The following is an 18,574-nucleotide window of genomic DNA, read 5'->3' on the forward strand; positions in this document are numbered from 1 at the left end:
GATCTCATTTGCCCCACTGTCGATCCGGAGTCACTCCTTGTCTTTCCATACAGTGACTCTGGATTAACAATGGTCTCAATGAAACCAGAGTTCAGAAAGAATGAGTCCAGAATGCTGTGGAAGAGACCATTGTGTGGCAGCGCTGACTCCCTTCCCTCCTCCCTCACCCCCAGATCCAGGACAAGGACTGGACAATCTAGGACCATGGAACTGGAAGTTCCTGCAGTTTTCAAGAGGGAGCAGAGCAAAATCTGTGATTTCACCTCACAGTGTCTGATAAGTGGCTAGAAAGTTATCACAGTGACTGGGCCTGGCCAGGAATGTCGGGCAGTGCTTGGAGCCAGGATTCTGGCATAAGCTAATCAGGAGAAGAAGCGAGGTCAGGAGCAGCCCGCAGAGCCCCAGCCCCTCCTCCCCAGATATTCCCTGGGACCCAGCCGCCAGAGTCCCTGGCCAGGGACCTCAGATACCCCTCAGAGCCCCACCGGCCAGAGAACCCCCACCAGATCTTCATTGACAGGTTGGGAATCCCAAAGGGTTCCCCACCAAGAGACCCCAACAGCCAGAGACCCCCAAAGGGACCCCACTGGGAACTCTGTCCCTCACTGCCTGCCTAGGATCCCCCCTCCCGCCCTCCAGCAGGATCTGCCTGCCCTTTGCCTGGCACCCCTCCTCCCCTGCGGGATCCTGGTGCTTTACAGGGGCACCCCTGGCCTAGCGCCGGGATTCTCCCACACACACTCTGTGCACTGGGCACGGCAGCGATCCCAGGAGTCTGCGGGAAGCCCAGACAGAGCCCTGGCACAGCACCAGGCTCCTCTAACCCCTGTCCCGCCTCCCCAAGAGACGCCCACCCCGGCTGTTCTGCAGCCACCAGGCCCCCAGCGATACCCACCTCCAGGACCCACAGCCTCAGGGCTGTGCACAACACAACCACCCCCTGAATACCAAAAACTCCAGAACCCCCCAACCTCACTAGGGTACCCCTGCCCAGCCACCCAGAGGCCTCCCCACCACAATCCCCTTCAGCTGCTATCTCCCACACAGCCCCACCCCCAACCAGCAACACTGTTACCTCACAGTGCCTGAGAAGTGGATAGAGTGACCACCGCCCCTGCTGGCCAGTCACACAGGCAGAGAGGAGCCCTGGGGATGTCTCTGGCACAGGAGCATGGAAGGCCTGGAGGCACAAACGAGGGAAGAAAGTTCCATGGCCTGTCACGAGCAAATCATGCCCACCCTGGATCCACCCCAGAGGTGGCTGCATCTTAGCACAGGGGGAATCAACCCCTCACAGAGGCCATTTGTCATGGGGTTTGGGATACTTCTGGACCCACATTGCATTCAGAGTGACCTCCTCATCCCGTGCCAGCTGGAGAAAAGAAAAGGGTCCAGCCAACTCTCCCGTTACCAGCTGGGAATCACTGATCCCCAAACAGGGGGAGGCCTCTGGCTTTGATGGGTATTAAAGATGTGGCTGGTCTCTTTCTTCGGCAAACATTTTAACAGAGGTAAAAGAGGGAACAAATGATTCACAAAGGAGACGGGAAAGATGATCTCTGGGCAATTTCACCCCCTGCAACCTCCAGGATGGAGAAGAACTCAGGGCAACAATTTCCCACCTACACAAGGACAAATCACTGCAGATAAAATGGGTGGGAAAATGCCCCTCACTAGAGAAGATTTTTAACTGACGCTTGAGACTCATGGGGAGAACGGGGGAAATCGGGGGAGATGGGAGAGCTGATCATTGGAGGGGAAAGGGGCGAATCGCCCCAGATTTTATAGCCCCGTGTGAGACACTGAGCAAGAAAAGGGGCAGAACTAGAGAGAATTTGTATCGGGGGCGAGAGGCAAGTGGCACAAACAGGGACAGGATCCATTAACCCCCTCCCCTTCACCCGCCCGCCACTCCCGGGAATTTCCTGGCTGCACAGAGACAGTTCACCCCCGCATCCCACTGACCTTCCCCTACAACTCCAGCTTCTCCCCTCCCTGCCTGACACCCCCCATCTCCCCCCACACCACAGGGGATCCCCCCCACCAGGCCCCAGTCTCTGCCCCCCAAATCCCACTGGGGCTGAGGCAGCTCTGAGGCTTCTCCCAGGTTCCCCGGGGCAGAGTCACTTTCCTGCCCAGCCCCAGTGCCCCCCCCGGGGTCTCTCACTCCCCGGGGGCTCCGTGGGAGGCTGGACACCAGGGATGCAGGACGGCAGGAATGGGGGTGACAGGCCTCCTGTTCCTCAGTCTCACGGCGGGACCGAGGGGGCTCGTCGCTCTCCGGCTCGGGAGCGCTGGGAAGACCCGACCGTGGAGGGGCCGTCGCTGGGGGGGAACGGCCCCGCGCAGGCGCTGAGCACGTCCTTATATCACTTCTGTGGCGGGAAAAGTGCTGAGGAGATGGAACGCTGAGGGCTGGTTTTGGCGGGAAAAACCAGTTTGGACTGGTTTGAGCCTGTGTCCTGATGGTAAACAAGTCCCCTCTCAGAGATGGAGTCCAGGGGTCAATAGTTCATATGCTCCAGATTGGATCTTATTTTAAAGCCAGTGATTTACTTCATAAACATCTTATTAACCAACTAATGGAACCTATTGAACAGTTTATACTTCTTACACCTAACAATGCGATAAAAAAAAACAACACAGACAAACCTTATCGGTAACAGCTAATGTCCTAACTGGGAAATCAGCAGCGGTTTGTAGCGGGGGGAGCGCACAGTGTGAATGTGTATGACCCGACCCCAGCCCCCAGCCCCACATAGCAGTGGGGCTGGGCACTCTCTGTGCATTGGTGTGGTGGCTGAGTGGTTCACCAAGCAGTGACAATCCAAGGAGGTTCCCTGAGTCAGTCTCACTCCTGAGGAGATTCTGCACCAAAAAAATTCTGTGCACAATATTTTAAAATTCTGCAAATTTTATTTGTCAATAAATAAATGTGGAGGCTCCAGCACTGCAGGGGGGAGCACAGGCTGCTGGATGCACGGAGGTGGGAGATCACCCTGCAGCCCCACTCTCCTCCAGTGAAACAGACTTGGTGGTGGGGCTGCACCTCTCTGCTGCCTGCTTCAGGAGCCCCAAAAGACTCCCAGAACTGCTCATGAGGACACATGTGCCTTCCCTTTGCTTCCCCATCAGAAAGTCAGACAGCCTGAGCAGCTGGCCCCGGGTGATTTGAAAGGACCCGGGGGCTCCTGCCACCACTACCGGCAGCACAGCCGGACTAAAGTGGATTCCTGCCCACCCTCGCTCCGCACGGCGCACCACTCCCAGAAGCATCTGGCACATCCCTGCAGCCCCGTGGGTGTGTCTCTCACGCTGCCCGCACCCCAAGTGCCAACTCTGCCATTGGAACTGCGGCAATGGGAGCTGCAGGGGTGGTGCCAGCGGGCAGTGGTGCCAGGAGACCCACGCCCCCCGGGCCTCCTCCATGTAGGAGTTGCTGCCAGATGGGGGTGTGGGTCACTGGGAGCTGCCCAAGATAGGTGCCACACCCTAACCCTCTGCCACAGCCCAGATCCCACACCCCGCCCACACCCAAACTCCTCCCAGAGCCCACCACTGCCCCCAACTCCTGCCCCAGCCCAGAGCCCACATCCAAACTCCCTTCCAGGGTCCACCCCACCTCCCTGCACCCCAACCCCCTGCCCAGCCCAGAGCCTGCACCTCATGTACCCAAACTCCCTCCCACAGCTTGGGGGGGGGGTGAGGAAGGATGGGCAAGACTTGGACCAGTTCTGGGCATCACCAAAAGTTATATAAACCTGGTGACGCTGAGCTGGAGCCCCCGTCACTGAACATCTCTCTCCTTACACAGGGGGACTCTGTGGGGCACGGCGCTGCTGGGGGTTTATTCCGTCTTTTAATGGCTGTGGAAGGGGGAACAGGGAGAGAATTTGCCCCTCTGTTCTCTGCAGAACACGTGCAGGCAGCGGGATTATCTCCAGGGCTGTAACAAGACACAAGCTAGCAGAGGGGGGGAAGGGATTTCCTGCTGGATCTATTCCCAGCGCAGCTCCCAAGCTGTGCCCTGGCGAGCTGTGCCCAGGGGATTTAGACGCTTTAGAGGCAGGTGATTGACACGTGCTGGGTCCCACCTCCAGCGCTGAACGGACACGTGCTCGCTGCATTCTCAGCCGGGGGCTCCGGAGTCTGATGGTTCAGCAGCACCAGCCCCGCCCCCGTTTTTCCTCTGGGGAGCCCCGCCCCCCTCCGGGCTGAGGCGGGTCCCCGCGTGTCCCACCCCCCTGCGTGGGGCCCGGGGGCGGGGCCAGGCCTGGGAGGAGCCGCCCCTTCCTGCCCTCCCGGCCCCGCCCCTTTGTGCAGCAGCGGGGCCATGGCCGGGGCCGGGAGCGCGGCGTGGGGGCTGCTCAGCCCTGCAGCCCGCGGGGCAGCGCGGTGAGGCCGGGGGCAGCGCGGGGGCGGGGACACGCGTGGGGCGGACACGCTCCTGCCGGGGCGGGCCTGGCTGCCTGGTTCGCCCCTGCCCGGGGTCCCGAGCTCCCGCGGCCGGAGCGGGCTGCCCGGGGCTGCGGGGGGGCGAGTGTCTTGGACGGGGCCGGGGCGACGGAGCCCGGGAGCGGCTGGGCCGGGAGCTGTGGGAGGGGCCGGAGCGCGGCTCCGCTACAGAGCTCGGAGCCCAGGCTGGGCCCGGGGGGGACCTGGGGTGTCAGAGCTTGTCGGGGGGGAGCGGCTCTTGATGGGGCTGTTGGGGAGCTGGGAGTGCGCTGGGGGGGTCAGGGCTGTGGGGTTGGGGTTGGGGAGCTGGGAGTTTGGGGGTCAGGGCTGGAGGGGTAGCGGCCGGGAATGGGGGCTGGGGAGCTGGGAGTTTGGGGTGTGCTGGGGGCAGGGCTGGGATGGGGAGCTGGGAGTGTGCTGGGGTCAGGGATGGGGAGTGACTGGGGCTGGGGGGAGCTGGGAGTTTGGGGTGTGCTGGGGTCAGGGCTGGGGATGGGGAGCTGGGAATGCCCTGGGGTCAGGGCTGGGGAGCAGCTGGGGATGGGGCTGTGGGGAGCTGGGAGTGTGCTGGGGGTCAGGGATGGGGAGCGACTGGGGGCTGGGGGGGAGCTGGGAGTTTGGGGTGCGCTGGGGGGGTCAGGGCTGGGGGATGTTTGGGGGGCTCCATGTTCAGATCTGGCCCTGCGGGAGCTTTGGGGGCTGGCGCTGGGGCAAGTGGGGGACTGTCTGAAGTTGGCTGCTTGGGATGTGGGTGAGGCCCCGGGGAGCTGGGGGTTGGGCTGCACCCCTGTCCCTGCAGCCTGGGGCCCTGCGTTTCCTCTGGAAAAGCTGCTCCCTGTTTCACCAGCTCCTCTCAGTCTGAGTCCCAGGGACCCTGCACTGGCGTCTGCAGGGCAGGACGGGCCCTGAAATCTGGCAGCTGGGAGGTTTGCAGCAGTTTCTAACCCTCCTTCCCCTGCTTCTTCCAGGAGGCCCCACAAAAGCATCTGGCCCCTCTGGGAAAAGAGAGAGAAGCAGCCAAAGCCGAGGAGGAGCGGCAGAGCGAGGAGCTGCTGGTAGGTGCCCAGAGCCCCCCGCCACTTAGGTTTGCCTGGCATAAGAATGACCTGGTGAGTGCAGGGCCCACCCTGCCCGCCTCAGCCAGGGATCCATCCCCGCTGGAGCCCAGGGAGCCTGCAGGGTCAGACACGGGGGTAACGTGATGCCCTTAGGACGCAGGAGGCTGCTGGGCAGGAGAGTTAGCCCAGAGCCCCTGCCCACGGGCTGTCTGGATGTCACAGTGACCAGGGATCCTTTCTAGCTCCTGGGGGGATGGGGAGGAAGGAGATGAAATGTGGGCTGCAGAGGTGGAGGATTTGGCTCAGTGCACGTTGATGAGGTTTTGGGGAGAAGTGTCCCTCCTGTAGGTGATGTACAGCTCACCCCGGTCCTGATCCCTTCTCCCTTCCCGGGATAAATGAACTTCCCATCCCCCACTGCAAGAGCTCTTGTGTTCTGGTAAATAACTCTGCCACCCGCCCCCACGTGCATTTATGATTTTCTCCTGTTATGGAGCAGATGAATTTCAATGTTGATAAATGCAAAATAGTGCATATTGGAAAAGATAATATCAAATGCACAGAAAATGATGAGGTCTAAATTAGCTGTTACCGCTCAAGAAAGAGATTTTGGAGTCACTGTGGCTAGTTCTCTGGAAACATCCACTGAATCTGCAGCAGCAGTCAAAAGCAAACAGAATATTGGGAATCATTAGGAAAGGGATAGAGAGTAAAACAGAAAATATCCTATTGCCTCTATATAAATCCATGGTATGTCCACATCTTGAATACTGTATACAGATCTGGTCGCCCCATCTCAAAAAGATATATTGGAATTTGAAAAGGTTCAGGGAAGGTCAGCAAAATGATGAAGGATATGGAACAGCTTCGCATGAGGCGAGATTAATAAGACTGAGGCTATGGCTGCACACGCAGCTTTTAGCCACACGACTGTGCCGCTATAGCCGTTCTGCTGCCAGGCGCGCAGTGTAGCTGCTCTTTGTTGGCAGGAGAGAAGTGCCAGTGTAGACAAAGCCTGAGACTGTTCACCTTGGAGAAGAGACGACTAAGGGGGGATATGGTAGAGGTCTATAAAATCATGACTTGTGTGGCGAAAGTAAATAAGGAAGTGTTATTTCCTCCTCATAACACAAGAACTAGGGTAACCCAGTGAAATGAACAGGCAGCAGGTTTAAAACAAATAAAAGGAAGTATTTCTTCACACAACGGACAGTCAACCTGTGGAACCCCTTGCCAGGGGATGTTGTGAAGGCCAAGACACTAACAGGGCTCTAAAAAGAACTAGAGAAGTGCATGGAGGACAGGTCCATCAGTGGCTATTAGCCAGGATGAGTGGGATGGTGTCCCTAGCCTCTGTTTGCCAGAATCTGGGAATGGGCAACAGGGGATGAAATCACTTGATGCCCTGTTCTGTTTATTCCCTCTGGGGCACCTGGCATTGGCCACTGTCAGAAGACAGGATACCGGGCTAGATGGGCCTTTGGTCTGATCCAGTCTGGCCATTCTTATGTTCTATGTTCCCCTGTTACTGAGCCGCCCTCTCCTTGTTGCAGAAACAGACAGCAGCCGAAAGGCAGAAGATCGTCTGGGAGTGGCAGGAGCTGCGAGGGTTTCTGGAGGAGCAGGAGCAGCGGCTGCTGGCCCGGCTGGAGGAGCTAGAGAGAGCCATTGTCCAGAGAAGGGATGAGGGCGTCTGCAGCCTGTCCTGGCAGATTTCCCTGCTCAGCGAGAGGGGAGGAGAGAAGGGGCAGCAGCCGCTGAGCCAACCCCTGCAGGTCAGGCTGTCATTGCAATGATCATATGCAGCGTTTCTCTGGGCGCTTCTGAGCCCTAGACCCCAAAGCCCTTTACAGAGTGGGGTCAGGGGCATTATCCCTATGGGACAAATGGGGAAAGTGAGGCAGAGGGAGGGGCAGAGCCCTGCCCAAGGTCACCCAGTGAGTCTGGCAGCGGCGCCAGGGATGGGCCCTGGGGCCCTGGATGCTGCAGCCCCAAGACCTTCTCTCCTGGAAATGTCTCTCTGCATTTGCACTTGGAGGGTGAAATCCTCCCCACCATGCTGAGGTCCCGAGCCAGGCCCAAGGCCCCTGTCACTGCAGGTTAATGGGTTTAGTGGGGCCAGGGGCCTTCTGGGTCTCTCAGCCCTGGGGGGAATTTGATTCTCAATGCAGAGAAATATCTTCTGCCTGTAAAGTGCCCGGGGAGAAGATTTCCACAGTGGGACCTGCCCGCAGGGTTTGCTGGGGCTGGTAGGGGGGCAGCTGCTCTGGGAATGTAAACCTGAAATTCCCCTACTGCCCGAGGCCTCAGTGGTGACCCCTGCAGAGCAGGAGGCCTCCCCCAGGACACTCCCCTGACGGCCCCCTCTTTCTCTCCTTTTTAGGGTGCTGGGAGCACTGGGGGCAGGTAAGTCCTGGGCTCCATTTCGCTCCCTCTCATGGGCCGCTAGGTTTGATAACTGCACTGAGTAGGAAGCTGCCCCCTGCCCTGGGAGCGTGTGATTCTGTCTCCCCTAGTGGCTGACTCGGGTAGGAGACGAGCCAGTTACTGTCTGGTCGCTCATGAGGTCACAGCAGGGCTGCTAGACCCAGGGCCAATGGGACAGACCAGGCCTGTCTCCTGGACTGACGTGGCCACGTCACGTACTCAGAGGGTGCAGAATCTCAGCTTTCGCCTTTGTTAAAGTGAGTTGCCAGCCCTCAGCACGTCCCCAGTGTAAACGGAGACAGGGTTGCCTTGCTGGGGCTGCCAGCAGCCTGAAGCCGTAGCTCTGAGAGCGTGAACTCTCCTGTCCCCTGTTAATGTCAGCGGGGTGTCAACTGAAATGGCAGCACTTTGATGTGAACATTAAACGTTCCCTGGCTGATCACTCAAGCAGGTGGAACGGGGAGAGGGCGGGAGTGAAGCCTTTGTGGGGTGGGAATAGGGGGTTGCTGTAGGAGGGAAGAACAGAGGAGAGACACAAGGACAAGGAAGCGAGAGAGAAATGGAGAAAGGAGGGTGGGAAAGGCAGGGAAACACAGGGAAGAACCAGCAGGGCCCTACAGGGGTGTCCGGGAAGGGGCTGTTTTCCTCCTGAGTGACACTGAGTGTGACAGACAAAGACTTGGCAAAATACTAAGAACTAAAATTTTATTTCCCATACGAAGGGCAGATTCCCCCCTTGTTCTTCGTACGTGGGTATCCGATGGAGAGCAGTGGGTGTTCTGCTGTGAATGGAGCAGGGCACAGAGTCCTAACCCGATGCCCTGGCCACTGGCCGTAACGGACAGGGCAGTGTGGCCCTCTCTGCCAAAGGAGCTGGACACCCCAGGGTTACTGTTTCAGCTGAAGGGTTCGGGGGTTTTGGCATTAAAGGGCCCACGTTCATTCCCTGCTGGAGCCCTGGGCTCTGTCTGTGGCCACTGTCAGCATGTAGGACCAGCCCACTCTTTGGTCTGTGTTTCCTCCCTTTCCACATAATCCCCGTGCTGGTGCCCCTTGTTCCTGCAGTAAACCAGCGTAGGGGGTGGCTCTGCCCCCCCACAGAACCAGAGCGTCCCTGAGAAAGCCCCTGAACAATGTCTCCGTTCCTTGCTCTAGTGTCTCCCCACTTCCCGTCTCTCTGGGGAGCACAGGGCTGAGGTGACTCACCCTGACATTGACTATCTCAGGCTACAAAGCTCAGATCCAGGTTTCGTGAAGTTTGGGGGTTGCTGGGCTCAGGGTGTGGGGCTCAGGCCTATTTCTCACCCCTCCTTTCCCCAGCAGGGAGGACGGGACGTTTCGGAAGCCAGAGCCATCGTTTGCGGAGCTGGAGAAGAGACTCAGCGATTTCTCTCTGCAAAGTGCCATGCTGCAGGAGGTGCTGCTGGGATTCAAAGGTGAGTTGGAGTCTGGGGGTGGCGTCTCCTCTGGTTAGAGCGACCCTGACCCTGGGAAGGAGTCGGGGACTCTAGTGATGTCACTGATCCTGGGCTCCATGGAGCAGCCCAGCTCAGCGAGTCGCCCTTCCCCATGGAGCAGCCCTGTGGGGCTGGCTCTGTCTGCAGCGGCTGCGTTATCGGCCTGTGATCTCTGTCACCATCTCGTCGTTAACAGCAGTTCCATTAATAAGCAATGGGGGTTTCTCCATGAATGTGAGGGCCTGAATTCTCACCTCTCCCATCTTCTCCTTCCCCTAGAGACGCTGCGACAGGAGCTGGGGAGCGACACAGGTACGTGTCTGTCTCTGACTGGCCAAGGGGAGATTTCAGCCCAATAACCATGTTAAGGACAGGGGATTGCAGCCTCCAGCAGCTGGAATGGGAAGCGATGTTACTTTGTTCTTGCACCACTATATTTTCAACTGACTTGTCTCTTAAATATTTTAGCTCAGGGATCAGCAACCTTTGGCACGCGGCTCACCAGGGTAAGCACCCTGGCAGGCTGGGTCGGTTTGTTTACCTGCGATGTTGGCAGGTTTGCACGATCGCGGCTCCCACTAGCCACAGTTTGTCACTCCAGGCCAATGGAGGCGGTGGGAAGTGGCAGGCAGCACATCCTTCAGCCTGCACAGCTTCCTGCATCCCCCATTGGCCTGCGACGGCAGACCGCGGCCAGTGGGAGCTGCAATCGGCCAACCCGTGGACGTGGCAGGTAAAGAAACTGGCCCGGCCCACCAGGGTATGTGGATTGGAGTTTCCCCAAGGTCCTTTAAGTGTTTCTTGATTGGGCACTTGATTTGCAAATTCCTTTCTGAAGAAGCTGATCTAATGCTTTACTAAGGCTACTAAAGAATCTTAACACATCGATGTACAAGAACGTAGCCAATATTCATAACTTTAACTGCAAAAATGATACACCCGCACAGGTAGTATCATCATCAGCAGCAAATTATAACCTTTTCATAGGCACCTTACACGACAACCGTTGTACAACATTTGCTGCAAATATATAAGTGGTTGTACCAATGAACTACACAGTCACAGGTTATATTAATAACATCACAGCCAGGGCTGGTGTTAGGGGGTAGCAAACAGGGCGACTTCCTGGGGCCCCAGACCCCCACAAAGCTACATGGCTTCGGCTTCGGCCCTGGGTGGTGGGGCTCAGGGGCCCAGACTTCAGCCCCATGCGCTGGGACTTCAGCTTTCTGCCATGGGCCTCAGCGAGTCTAATGCCGGCCTTGCTTGGCAGCCCCCTGAAAGCTGCTCACGGCCCCCTAGGGGGCCCCAGACTCATGGTTGAGAACCCTGCCTTACCCCACGAGTCACAGCAACGTTCAGGTTACTGCCAGGCGCAAAGGACCAGTCACTTCCTTGGGTCAGCTGACTCTTAGATCTCCCAACAAAGACAACACTTGTAGCCAGTCCTGTCACAACCTGTATTAAGATTTATTTGAAAGGAAATGAGAGTTGTTTACAAAGTTAAAGCAGTGTGACAAAGCTCTGTCCTTGTCTCCATGGGCCCTGCATTTCCTGGTGGATTTTGCTAGCCTCAGAGGCTCACTGTGACCCTCCACGTAGCCCTTCTCTCTAGGGACAAGGGTCACAGCCCACTGAGCCATTTTCATCGTAAGCCAGCGAGGGAGGGGAGGCAAAGCTACCCTCCCTTGCACAGTCTCTGTTGTCTCCCAGTCTCAGTGATTAATCAGGGCAGCAAAGGGGGAGCCCAGGACCCCCCTCTATTCTAGGCTCCAGCCCAGGGACCCTAATAGTATCAGCCTTGGTATCTGACCTTTTAGAAACAGGACACATACAATTCCCTGTTCTACTTCCCCACAGCACCCCCACTTCCTCAGGCTCCACTTCACCCTTACCTCAGGGCTTCCTTCCTTGTGCCTGATCTGGTGTGTACTGCTCAGTCGCTCCCACAGCTCCTGTTCTGCACACCCACCTGCCTAACTGGGAGCTCTTTAACTAGTTTCAGCCAGCCCCTGATTGGCTTCGGGGTCTCAATCAACCTAGCTGTCTCCACTGCTTTCTGGAAGGATGTTAATTGGCCCCAGGTGTCTTGACTAACCTGGAGCAACTGTCATTTTGGTTACCATGGTAACAGGGATTTGTTTAGCCTGGGGCTAACATACCTGTTTCTCACTACTTTCCTATAGCCATCTGGCCTTGCCCTGTCACAGCAGCTAATCATCCAGATGCAGACAAGTTACAGTCTTAAATGTCAAAGGTAATAGAAGCTTCTCTAATAAGCAAGCTCTGCATATTCTTTAGGACTAACCCCGGCTAAGCAGCTGGGGATTTCGTGCTTATGCCTAGAAACTTTGCCCCAGAGTCCAAGCAGCATACAGATAATCAGTTCCTTCTGTGTGGGGTTTCATCCCCTTCCTGCCATGTGCTCTGAACTGTAAACTCAGCTAATGGGAAGTCAAGAGCACAACAACAGCCTTGTGTCTTCTTTAACATCCATAATAGTCTCTCTGGTGTGGATGGACCTTTCCTGCCAGGCAGGGTGTAATGCATTCGGCTGTCAATCAGCACTTCACCTAAGTAAAGTCTCTGTCCTGTGTGGTGATTTACAGAGCCACAGAGGCTCACAATGCAACTAGTCAGATGTTAACCCAGGCAGCAACTCAGTAAAGCATTCAATAAAGTCTAAAAATGTTCTTATAATCCTAATACCTGTTTTAACAATACTAACACAGGTGAGTCAGACTGATTCCACTGTGTGTTTGTCCCTGTTCAATTAAGACATAGAGGCTTGAGTAAGAGCTAACACCTCATCTGCCAGTGTCACAGGCAGGCTGGGCAGGGATGGTGTCTCTAGCCTCTGTTTGCCAGAAGCTGGGAATGGGTGACAGGGGAAGGATCACTTGATGGTTCCCTGTTCTGTTCATTCCCTCTGGGGCACCTGGCATTGGCCACTGAGGTAGATGGACCATTGCTCTGATGCAGTGGGCAGCTCTTATGTTCTTATGTTCACAGTCTGCATGAGGAGTATCTACTCATTTGGACTTACTGGGGAGCCATAGAAAGAAACAAGATGTGCTGTGGCAAGAAGGCCCAGTCTCAGAGCCCCCGGGGTCACGCTTCCCAAAAGCTAAAACTAGGCCCTGCCGATGAAAGGGGGCACTGCCAGGAGAGACTGTATAAAGGCTGGAGCATCAAACTGTTACAGAAATAGTGGGTCCATCTAGCTGAGAGCCAATAACAGCCTGACAGGGATAAGGAAAGATTGCTTTATTCTGCAGAAGAAAGGAGAGCCCTGTAAATAGATACAGAAGACTCTGCCTGACACAAGTTTTACAGATCCTTTATACACGTTCAGACAAAGACCAAGTCGTGTTAACGCTTCATTGGTGGTTGCAGACCCTGTGAAACCGTTATCTGGTCAGTGAAAACTGGCTTGGAGCAAGATTTCTCTGCTTTGAGGCAGAAGAGAAAAGATAGTTCAAAAGTTCAGGTTACTGTGTACGTGAGGCTTGTGCTTCCCCCTACTGGCCACTTGTAAGCTATTAAGGGGGGGCCCCCAGTAACTTTCACAAAACCACTCTTCTAAACCTGAGAGAGCTGCCTTGGGGACAGTGACAGGGAGAATCCCCAGAGTGACTCCTTTGATTCTGTTGTTCTCTGGCCTTTGGTTCTTAGAATCACAGAACTGGAAGGGACCTCGAGAGGTCATCTAGGCCAGTCCCTGCCCTCAAGGCAGGACTCAGTATTATCTAGACCATCCCTGACAAGTGTTTGTCCAGCCTGCTCTTAAATATCCCCAGTGATGGAGATTCCACAACCTCCCTGGGCAATTTATTCCAGTGCTTAACCACCCTGACAGGGAGGTTTTTTTCCTAATCTCCATCCTAAACCGCCCTTGCTGTAATTTACGTCCATTGCTTCTTGTCCTATTCTCAGAGGTTAAGAAGAACAATTTTTCTCCGGCATGTTTGTAACAACCTCTTATGTACTTGAAAACTGTGATCGTCCCCTCTGAGTCTTCCCCAGTTTTTTCCAATCTTCCCTCATATGTCATGTTTTCTAGATCTTTAATCATTTTTGTTGCTCTTCTCTGAACTTTCTCTAATTTGTCCACATCTTTCTTGAAATGTGGCCCCCAGAACTGGACACACTACTCCAGTTGAGACCTAATCAGTGTGGAGGAGAGCAGAAGAATTTCTTCTCGTGTCTTGCTTACAATACTCCTGCTAATACATCCCAAAATGATACTTGCTTTTTTGCAACACTGTTGACTCCTATTTAGCTTGTGATCCACTGTGACCCCCAGATCCCTTTCCGCAGCGCTCCTTCCTAGGCCGTTATTTCCCATTTTGTATGTGTGCAACTGATTGATCCTTCCTAAGCGGTGTACTATGCATTTGTCCTTATTGAATTTCATCCTATTTACTTCAGACCATTTCTCCAGTTTGTCCAGATCATTTTGAATTTCAGTTCTATCCTCCAAAGTCCTTGCAACCTCCCAGCTTGGTATCTTCCATAAACTTGATAAGTGTAACAGAGAGACTCTGCTGCTGGGAGGGTGTCACCATGTGTCAGAGGGTCACACCCTGGTAGGAGGGGCTAGGCCTGTACTGGGAGAAGGTCACTCTGTGCTTCACAGTGTGGCAGAACCTAGAATGTCCATTGGCAGGGAACAATGCTGGGGGGAATCGACATTTGGAAAGGACAGAAACCCTGTCTGAATTCTCTCCCATTGCCCTTCTCGCCCTGGCAGGCTACAGATTAGCGTCCACACTTTGCTCCAGATTATCCCCTCCTCCCAGCAGGAAGGAAATGGCTGCAATGGAGCTGGCTCAGGTAAGGGATTCTCGGGGAGCTGGTGGTGGGTTCTGCTTGGAGGGAGAGAAGCAGTAAATGTACAGGAGGGTGGGAGCCAGTGATGAGCTGCCAAAATATTAACAACAGGTTCCCTCCTCCTCACCTCACGAGGGGGTCATGCCTCCCCGGGGGTCTTGCCCCATCCAACCCCCCATGCTCCTTGACACCCTCCGTGGGGACCCCGACCCATCCCCTGACTGCCCCCTGCCACCCCATCAAACCCCTCCTCTCATTCTTGATGCCCCCCTGGAACCCCTGCCCCATCCAACCACCCTTCTCTCTGTCCCTGGCTGCCCCAGCACCTCATCAACCCCTGCTCCGTTCTGACTGCCCCCCGGGACCCTTGCCCCCATTCAGCCCCCTTGTACTCTGCCCTCTGACCGCCCCGACCCCTATCCAGCCCCCCACAAGCCACTGAACACCCCCTCCCTGCTCCCTTCCCCCTTACCACACTGCCTGGAGCCAGGACCGCGACTGGCGACAAAGGACCCGACTCCCCGATCCGGGCTGGAGCCGCTCGGCCAGGACTGGTGCTGCGGGGCCCGTGCTGGGCCGTGTTGGAGCCGCTCGGCCGGGACCAGCCCAAGCCAGGGGTGCTTAGCCGGGACCCGGCTGGAGCGCTCAGCCAGTGCCAGGGGGAGCTGCTCAGGTGGAGCCGGACTGAGCCGCGCGCGCCGTCCCACTGCCTCCCCCAGGCCCGGCTTACCAGCCTGCTGCTTATTTCAGGCTTCCCGCAAACATTTGATTTGTGGGAAGCAGGGGAGGGGGAGGAGGAGGAGGGCGGAGTGTTCACAGGAGAGGGGGAGGCGAGCTGGGGCCAGGGGCCGGGTGGACAGCTGCCCGAGCCTTTGCTAAATTTAAAAGCTTTTTTAGAACCAGTTGTCCTGGAACAACCAGTTCTAAAAAGGCTTCTAAATTTAACAACCGGTTCATGCGAACCGGCTGGAGCTCACCACTGGTGGGAGCTGCTAGAGGTGGTAGGAGGCAGGAAATATCTTGGGTGGAGAAAGGGAGGGGACAGGATGTGACAAACCTGCTGAAACTTGTGTACTAGAGGGTGTGATGGGTTGTCACCCCGGGGTGCAGTCTGGGGAGCTTCTGGGAACCGCTGTGTCCTCTAACCCTCAAGCTGGGCTGGCCCTTCTCACGCTGCTTTGCTGGAAATTCAGCCAGCCTCTCCAGGGCCTGTTATCACCCAACACGAGAGCAGGTGGCGCCATACACCCAGCTAAGCTACCTGAGTGCTTTACCTAAGCCACTCAAGGAGAGAGAAGACAACAGCCAATTTCCCTGCGATAAGTGTTAGCAAACAGATCAAAGCAGATGACTTAGCAAATGACCAAAAACTCAAAAAAGCCTAACATACTATCTGGATAGAATTTGAATTAGCAATTTCTCACCCTGACTGATGATAGAAGCAGTCCCCCAAGTTTCCATACACAAGCTAGAAATCTCGTTACCCTGGGACCAGCACTTCCCCCAGTTCAGTCTTTGTTCCTCAGGTGCTTCAGGAGTTCTCTTGTGTGGAGAATGAAGCCAGAGATGATGTCACACCCACCTTATGTAGCTTTTCCATATGTCAGGAACCCTTTGTTCTAAACTAAGTTCCCAGTCAGTTTGTGGAAAAATACAGGTACCAAAATAAAGTTCATTGTCATGTGGTCTGGTCACATGTCTTTGTTGCTGAACCATCAGCACTGTCTGGCTTCTTCATTGTTCCTGAAAGGCTCGTTGTGGGTGTTACCCAGGTAAGCACATTTGAAAGACAGATACAGAGTCAATATCCATAACTTCAGATACAAAACATGATCCATGCACACAGGTATCATATTCAGCAAATCATAACTTTTCCAGTGACACCGCATATGACTCATCTTGTACAAAATGCCTCATGTCCTAATCATACTATAATCCTGCCACTATGCTGAATATGGGCTGTAGTGTCAGATAGGTCCTAATGTCAAGGCACAAGTGTAGAGAATGGAACTTTCCCTCTTTGTGGAACAGGAAATAACCCTCCAGCCAGGGCTGCGAAAACTTCCCAGACTCCCAGTGCTGAAACCTGAACCTACTGACATTTCATTAGTTACCCCCCATCCTCAGTCTTTGTGGCAAATGCAAACGTTATCAGTGATGATTTTATATTCTCTTCCAGGTCATTGATAAGAATGTTAAATAGCACAGGGCCAAGATCAATCATGCGGGAACCCGCTAGAAAGAAATCCACTCGACCATGGTTCCCTATTTAAAATCCCAGTTTTTAATCTATTTAATGTATGCCTTGTGTATTTTGTACATTCTAGTCAAAATATTGTGCTGAACCAATTCATATGCCTACGTATATTACATCAGTACTATTAGCTGCAACCAAACTTTTGATCTCATCAGTAAGGATATCCAGTTAGTCTGATAGGATCTATTGTGTCTACACCTTTTTAATGGGTACTAATTATATTACCCTCCTTTCTTTATTAATGAAATCTAGTATCGGCTGCTCCATTCTCTTGCCCAGTATCGATGTCAGACTGACACACTTGTCATTAGCTGCGACATCTCTTTGATAGTTTTTAAATATTGGCACAGCATTAGCTTTATTCCAGTCTTGTGGAATTTCCCAAGTGTTCCAAGTCCTAATTAAAATCAACATTAACAGTCCACCACGCTCCTCCAGCAGATCTTTCAGAACTCTAGTTATCTTGACCCACTGATTTAAACACATCTAACAGATAGCTGCTGTTTAATGTCCTCATGAGTTACTTTTGGAATGGAAAGACTGTCAGCGTCAACACCTTATGATATGAGTTACATCATCTGTTTTTCTCCAAATCCAGGAGAGAAATATTTATTGAACATTTACCTTTTCTGCATGGTTGTTGTTAATTCTGCCATTTCCCTCTAGTAATGTACCACTACCATTGTTAGGATTAATTTTGTACTTTTAAAAACTTCCTTCTTATTTTCATTGGTTGATCATTGATTTCTGATAGCTTCCCTTGCCAACTTTCTACAATTCTGACCTTCTAACCAGATTCTTTACTATTGAGTTCCCCTTTCTTCTATATATTTTATTTGGAAGTGTTGGGATTCCTACCAGGAGCCAGCAGCAGGGTCAGAGACGGGCCCATCTCCTATATTAAGCTCTGGTTAGTAGCTATGTGATAAATGTGATGACCCTGCCTCCGTCTGTCAGCTGGGAGACACAAAGTTTCTCTCTTTCCGCCCCCTGATGCCTCCTGGCTGCTCTAAGCAAGGTGGGGTGGGACTCTGTTAACATGTGCCTCCCGGAGCTTCCATTTACCTGGTGCTGCTGTTCTGTGAATAGTGGGGTTGTGGAGTGGGGCAGCAGGTACTGGAGTGTTGGACTCTTGCTCTTTCAGGGGCCGGTGACCTTCGAGGAGGTGGCTGTGTATTTCACCAGGGAGGAAATGGCTCTGCTGGATCCTGTTCAGAGAGCCCTCTACAGGGATGTGATGCAGGAGAACTATGAGACGGTGACCTCGCTGGGTAAGAGTCCTGTCCCTGGGTTATTAGAAGCTGTGGGGTCTCTAAAGAAGCTGAGCAGTAATAACTTTATTCATCATCCAAGTTTTGACAAGTTTCTTTGTCCCCCTCTTTTCCCTTATCTCCCATAAGGAGGGAGTGTGGAGGAAGGGCACCCAGGAAGTGGGGTGGGTGGGTCAGTGGGCGGAAGGAGGTTTGGGGATCTAGAGGCTGTGGGATTCAGACCTTTAACCTGAATCCCTACCCAAACCTCAGGTAAATCCAGACTTCAGCATAACCCACTCTCACAAAACCTCAGGCGTAATATAAGGCCCTGAACTGTAGCAAGCTTAGGCTCGTTTACTAAATCGTATCACTAAATGCGACCACGGCTGGATCGATCTCAGGCGTCAATCCCGGCTGTAGTGTCGACCTGCCTGAATAACTCATTTCTTTATGTTCACCTCCTTGCCCCTCCACGCATGTTTCCAAGCTAATAAGCAATTCTCTGATCACTGACATCTTACCTCTAGCCGAGTATAAAATTGCCCACAAGACGTGAGACTGGGTCATAGATCGTAAACTCAGGTCGGGGTCAAGAAGAGTGAGAGTTTGGAGAGAGTCTTGTCCCCCCCCTCTCCCCATCTGCAGCAGCCACAAGCCGTCTTCCCTCCCTGCTCCTTGGATCTCTGGGCGGTCCCTCCTGAGGCTGCGTGGCCCAGTTCTTGTTTCTGACCTTCTCCTTTTCCAGAAGAATTAGAGGCTGTTGCTCCTGAATGTTAGTGTGTAATTCCCAGCCTTCCTCACTCCACTGGGAGTTTAATTCTCCCTCGGCCATTA

Source organism: Mauremys reevesii, linkage group 14, assembly GCF_016161935.1.
Source record: "Mauremys reevesii isolate NIE-2019 linkage group 14, ASM1616193v1, whole genome shotgun sequence".
NCBI classification, from domain to species: domain Eukaryota; kingdom Metazoa; phylum Chordata; order Testudines; family Geoemydidae; genus Mauremys; species Mauremys reevesii.